This window comes from Apaloderma vittatum, unplaced genomic scaffold, assembly GCF_000703405.1.
Source record: "Apaloderma vittatum isolate BGI_N311 unplaced genomic scaffold, ASM70340v1 scaffold160, whole genome shotgun sequence".
In the NCBI taxonomy this organism is placed as follows: Eukaryota; Metazoa; Chordata; class Aves; order Trogoniformes; family Trogonidae; genus Apaloderma; species Apaloderma vittatum.
Window position 1 is genome coordinate 118,712 of NW_009695962.1, and position 6,000 is coordinate 124,711.

The following is a 6,000-nucleotide window of genomic DNA, read 5'->3' on the forward strand; positions in this document are numbered from 1 at the left end:
ACTAGAGAGAGAGATAGATGATTTGACATCATTCATTAACATGGTACTTCAATGCTACATTCAGACATAAATGGATATGGAAGGGTAAAAAGACAAAAAAAAAGACAAAAAAAAAAAAAAAAGACCTAACAGACGAAGCTAGAATGCTGTAAAAAAATCCTTGATGGTAAAAAAGTAGAAGCGAGAGGTTAGATGTAGGAAATCCTACAAGCCCATAAATACCAATCCTAAGAAACAAAGTTTAATTTAGTATCTTTGACATTTCTGTTATCTGATCCTTGTCCTAGACTGCTCCACAGAAAAATAGAATTTAATATTAAAGATAAAACTAATCGCCTCCTGTAACTACATTAAATCAAATTACATTGATATTACTTCCTGGTATACAGCCCTTTGGTACGGTAAGCGACGATAAACATACTCGGCTGGTTACACCGCGTTCTCCGGCCTCTGCAGCGCCGGCAGAGCGAGCGGGCGACAGGTGCAGCCCGCCAGGCGCTCTGTGGGAACCTCCCCGGTGCGTGGGGCGAGAGCCCGGCCACACCAACCCGCTACAGCCCAAACCGCCCGGCCGAGCCCCACAGAGGCAGCAGAGAAGCCACGTGGGCAGAGCCCGGCTAAAGCCCAGCGTCTGCAGTTTCCTTCCCTCATTGGCTGCCCAGGTGCCAGTTCCCCTCAGTCCGTACCTCTGGGCAGCCTGGCCGGGAACTTCTCCAATCCTTTTGCAAACCAGATGAAAACATCTGTCTCCAGAGCTTCCTATGTCACCAGAATTCCAAGTTTTCCATGTAAAAATACTTCAAAAGCATCTATTTCAAATGGATCTCTCCCCAGTTTTAACCACTGCCTCCTAGTTCTAGTACCAAGATTTCGGGAGTGACAAACCCATACTTACTTACTGCCTTATCCATTCCATAAACCTCCAGTTTACCCCATCTCAGTGTTCTACTCTCCAAACTGAACAATTTCAGCTTTTTTAGCCTCTACTTCCAAGGCAGCTTTCTCGATCCTTTTCATTATTTTATCTATGATCTTCATAGAATCCTAGAATGGCCTAGGCTGGAAGGGACCTTAGAGATCATCTAGTCCAACCTCCCTGTCATGGGCAGGGACGCCATCTCTCGACTAGGCCAGGCAACACATGGGGACCGAGCGGGAATTGAACCCGCGACCTCGGTGTTGTCATTGTTGCCAGCACCGCGCTCAAACCACTGAGCTAACCGGCCCCCTATACTATACCCTATTCTATACCCTAACTCCACTGTGTCCTTCTAAGAGTACTCGAGACATGGGCCTAAGGTTTTAAATAGCATTTATCTCCTTCGCAATACTTTTCCTGATAACGCCAGAGACACCGAGGGCTCTTTCAAGAGCAGGTATTCATTGAGCCAGCGACTTCAAAACCTGTTAGCAATGACTCCAAGTTCTGCTTTCCAAAATCTGTCAGCATCTTATCAGGTTTAGATAAGATTTTTTTTCCCCCCAGATTCATTACATTAAATTTATCTACACTGAAACTCTTATGACACTTTTTTTGCTCATTCGTCACATTTTGTGTAGCCTGTCTGGCACAGCATTAGCCTACCCAAAAGAGCTTGTTCATCTGCAGCCTTGGAGACTTCTCTGCATACAAAATCACCAGAATTTCATTCTCATCTTGGCAATTCATTCTATTTTTCCACTGTTTCTTATGAAAGTCACCCACTGAAGAGTCTTTTAACATCTTCCACAACTCTGCTTATGGATTAGACTGTACTGTGATTAGAAATAACATGTGAACTATTTACTGGTTCTTTAGTCTACTTAATAGCAAGCTATAATTTGCTATTAGCTAACAGTAAGTGCTGCAGATAACCAGAATATTTAAGAAAACATCTCCTAGTTCTTAGTTTGAACTTCAGATTATGAAGAGTAAAGAAGTGACAACGCGTGCTACCTTCCCATCGGCATTCTGTGGCTGAATTCTAGTGATAGCAAGGCCCCAAAAACAGCTGAAGTGAGTTAAGGCAGCATCTAATCATACTGCCGAGTACTTGTTTGCTGAGCACACTGCAGCTATGCAAGCCTCGTCCATGAGGAAATCAGGTAAGGTATGGCAGCACAGGATTTTAAAAGACAGAATTTTTGTTGCAGTTTTCTGGATATTTAAAAACCTTTATAATGGCTACATTTAAGGTTGGAGGAGGTAAATAAATACATACATACATACATACTTGTTCAGAGATACTTCAGATTTTTGAACTGCGTAAATAAATCCTAACAATTTCACTTCTTGTGTTTTTCTCCTGTCCAGGTTTTCACTGTGATAGAGCTTCTGATTTTGTGTTTGTTTGTTGGGAGTTTTTTGTGGAGTTTACTAATCACATCTGATTCACTCCAATACTTAATACTTCAAAAGTTTTCACTGTTTTCATTCAGTGAACGAAGAGAAGCATTACAGTGAAGATTTTAGCTCCAGAGACAAGCTCAACTGTCATCAGTAGCTAATGTTGCAACTTGGCCCCAAACCAACAATTTTAAACCTAATTCAGCACCCTTCACAGAAGGGACTCAAGTCTCTGGACCCAGAAGTGCCTTTACTCTTACGATCACTGCAGATTTGGGAAGAAACTCATGTTGTTTCCCTTGGAGTACATGTAAACAAGCACAAAGCAAATGACAGAACAGGCACCCAGACGACAATAACTAGATGCTCTGCTAAGAGCAGCAACAACTAAGTAAATAAAACGTCCTGGTGATGATCAAAGTTCAATGCTAATGCTAGGTGACTTTTAACTAATTTTTATTAATCTTGATGAATTAATGTAGTACAGTATGCCTCTCTCAAAAGAACACAAGCATATCTCCTGTCTTCGCTTTGCAAATTGACAGCAAAGCTTTCCGTAGGCACAGCAAGGTAACGAGAGGACTCGTGCACTTTGAATAGCTCTCGGCGAGATACAGAGCAGCAACAAACACCATGACCACATCTTCTCACAAAGTTATTTTTCATCTTTTGAATGCTGTAAAACTTTCCTGCATAGAACAAAATGCCCTAAAGCTCTCAAACTTTCGCAGTGATTCATTCCTGTGGTAGGGCTTTGGTGTCTGACGACAGAACCAACCCGTGACGGTCACTGCAGACAGGATCTCCTGCTGTCAGTCCTTTTCAAAGGAATTAGGCTTATTTGCTGCTACAAAAGGTGCATGTCTTGAGCTACCTGTATGAAAGGTTACTGTACATTTGATGTTAGCACTCTCTGCTAAGCTTTTAATTGAAGGTAATCATCCTTCAATTGACTAATTGAGCTGGGTTACTACTAATGAAGAAAAGCAAATACAAGCAGGCATGCGTACGTTCAAGGGAAGAGATAGGATACAGCCACAATGCGACAAACATTTCTGTGGTTTAGAACCTTTTCGGTTTTGACCATTGATAAATTACAGCTTCTCCTAGAAAGCAAGCAGCCAACAGTAAAAGCTACATTTCTGCAGAGCCGATTAGTTTCATTTAATTTTATATCTCTACACTAGACTGATAACAGGGTTCATGTCATGAGGCAGCACCACTCCAGCAACCACCTCCGCTGGCGCAGCAGCACTCGGTGGTGAGAGGACGAGCAGAAGACAATTCTTTCCCAGCCCCAGCACAGAGCAGTGCACAGCTCACAAGGTACCTTACCAAGTCATTAGTGTCACCTGTGCACCCAAATATTGGGCTGAAATGCCACCTACATCACGGAAATCAACAGCAATTCTGAAGTTGTTACAGGGAACTATCATGGATCTTACCAGCCCCGCTTACTGTGGAATTGGCAGTGCGTTTAATGCAAACTTCAATAATGGAATAAAGTTGATGACAAATCCCTTCCCTCTGTGACCACTGTCTTCCAGAATGCCTACAAAGCACCACTAAGCACAAATAGCTGAAGTAATCATTGTTCAAATTATGCTAAAACTACTGAAAAATGCAAAAGCTGAATAAATAGCTTAAAAAGAAGTAAAATGTAATGTATATTCATTATAATCTATTCTTCTCTGCAAATGATGCCAGAATCACATGCAGAGGCACTAATGCTGTGCAAATTAACCGACCAAAATTCAGAATCAAGACAATCCTAAGATTTAAAAAACAGTCTTCACACTGAAACTCGGGGGGGGGGGAAGGAAAAAAAGATCTCAGTTTTCAGAATAACTAAAATATTTCTCTGTTAGAATTCCATACGCTTTACTAAAAATTACACAGAAAAGTTTGGGGTTTAAATAAAATGCAAAAAATCTAATACCTTCTTCCTTACCCCAACACCCATAAGAAATAGTTTTTCAGTAAAACAGATACAGTTTTCACAAAACTGCACGTTCTGGCAAAGTGGTTTTGTCTATGTCCCCCAGACCAACAAAGAGTCAAACGTGACATTAGTCAACAGATTTAAAACTATAGAATCAACGAGAGAAAGCTAACACTTCCAAAAAACATGTGTATTAACCACATTAAGTGGGCAAGAATAATTATTCTCCAAGGAAAAATTAATTTTAGAAGGCTGAAATCGAAGTTCTTTCCCCAGAATCTAATGCACTAAATCACTGAATTACATTTTGGCTGAGGGCTAAATTGCAGTGTAGGTGGACACTGTAATACTAATTCTATCTTGAAGTGCTTTTTTGAAAATTCTGTATAAAGACTGTTAATTTTTAAGCAGAAGTTCTAGAAATGCAGGGGAGAATTTATTTAAATCTCATGTTACTTCAAACTAAGCTCTAAGACTCTCTACAGATGACAAAAAACACGGCCTGTTCCAAAGACTTCACTGTACACTCACCAGAAAATTTCCAACTATAGTTGAGACAACTGGTAGAGAATTACAGTTAACTGCAAACAACTCCAAAGTCAGCCTTGTATTTACAGCCACCCCTCAACTCTTGTTCACGGCATGACACCTTACCCAACTGTATAAAGATGTCATCACTAGAAAAAAGCCCCTGAAGCTCTGCAACCCATCAGCTCCAGGGAGCCACTGCTGGGAAGAATGAAGCTGCCCCAGCCAGCTGAAGTGAGTCCTGCTGACTTAACGGCCAGGCACAGGCATGTGCTGCGTCTGAACTTTCTGTAGCCTCTGCTTCCAATTCCATGTTCCATTTCGTGGTGAAGCCCTTTATTCCATCTAGATCATCAGCACTGAGCACTCTGTGGAAGGGAGCCCTGGCTATGGAGCTCCTCGTAAAGGACACAGGACAGTGATTCCCACTACAAGCACAATTTCTAAGCAGAAATCAAGGGCAAACATCATTATCAGTCATTGTCTAATTCTGTACTAGTGTTTATGCTAGAGAAGTAGACTTGTGGCCACCACTGCAAACTGGCAGTTACATCTTCACAGAATAATTTAGGTTGGAAAAGACCTTTAAGGTCATCTAGTGCAGCCGTTAGCCCAGTGATGCCAGGTCCACCACTAAACTGTGTCACTAATCACCACATTTACGTGGCTTTCCAGTACTTCCAAGGACGGTGACCCCATCAGTGCCCTGGGCAGCCTGTTCCAACGCTTGACGACCCTTTCAGTGAAGAAGTTTTTCCTAATATCCAATCTAAACCTCCCTGGCACAACTTCAGGCCACTTTCTCTTGTCCTATCACTTGTTATTTGGGAGAACAGACCAACCTCCACTGCACTACTTGCAACCTCCTTTCAGGTATTTATGGAGAGGATCCAGTCTCCCTTCAGCCTCCTCTTCTCCAGTTCCCTCAGCCGCTCCTCATCAGGTTTGTTCTCCAGACCCTTCACCAGCTTTGCTGCCCTTCTCTGGACATGCTCCAGCACCTCAGGGTCTTTCCTGGAGTGAGGGATCCAAAACTGAAAAAAAAGTGCTCGAGGTACAGCCTCACCAGTGCTGAGTACAGGGGGTCTTGCTGGCCCCACTACTGCTGATCCAGGCCAGGATGCCGCTGGCCTTCTTGGCCACCTGGGCACGCTGCTGGCTTACGTCCAGCCGGCTGTCAGCCAGCACCCCCTGGTACTTTTCT

The 6,000-nt window shown here is 42.7% G+C and overlaps 1 non-coding gene across 1 annotated transcript; it reads right to left on the bottom strand.

The window, feature by feature from the left end:
• Window positions 1–1,144: 1,144 nt before the first annotated feature.
• Window positions 1,145–1,227, bottom strand: TRNAA-GGC. Its single transcript is given in 2 exon segments — window positions 1,145–1,180; window positions 1,190–1,227. It is a non-coding gene; the product is annotated as a tRNA-Ala (tRNA).
• Between the last annotated feature and the right edge of the window lie 4,773 nt (window positions 1,228–6,000).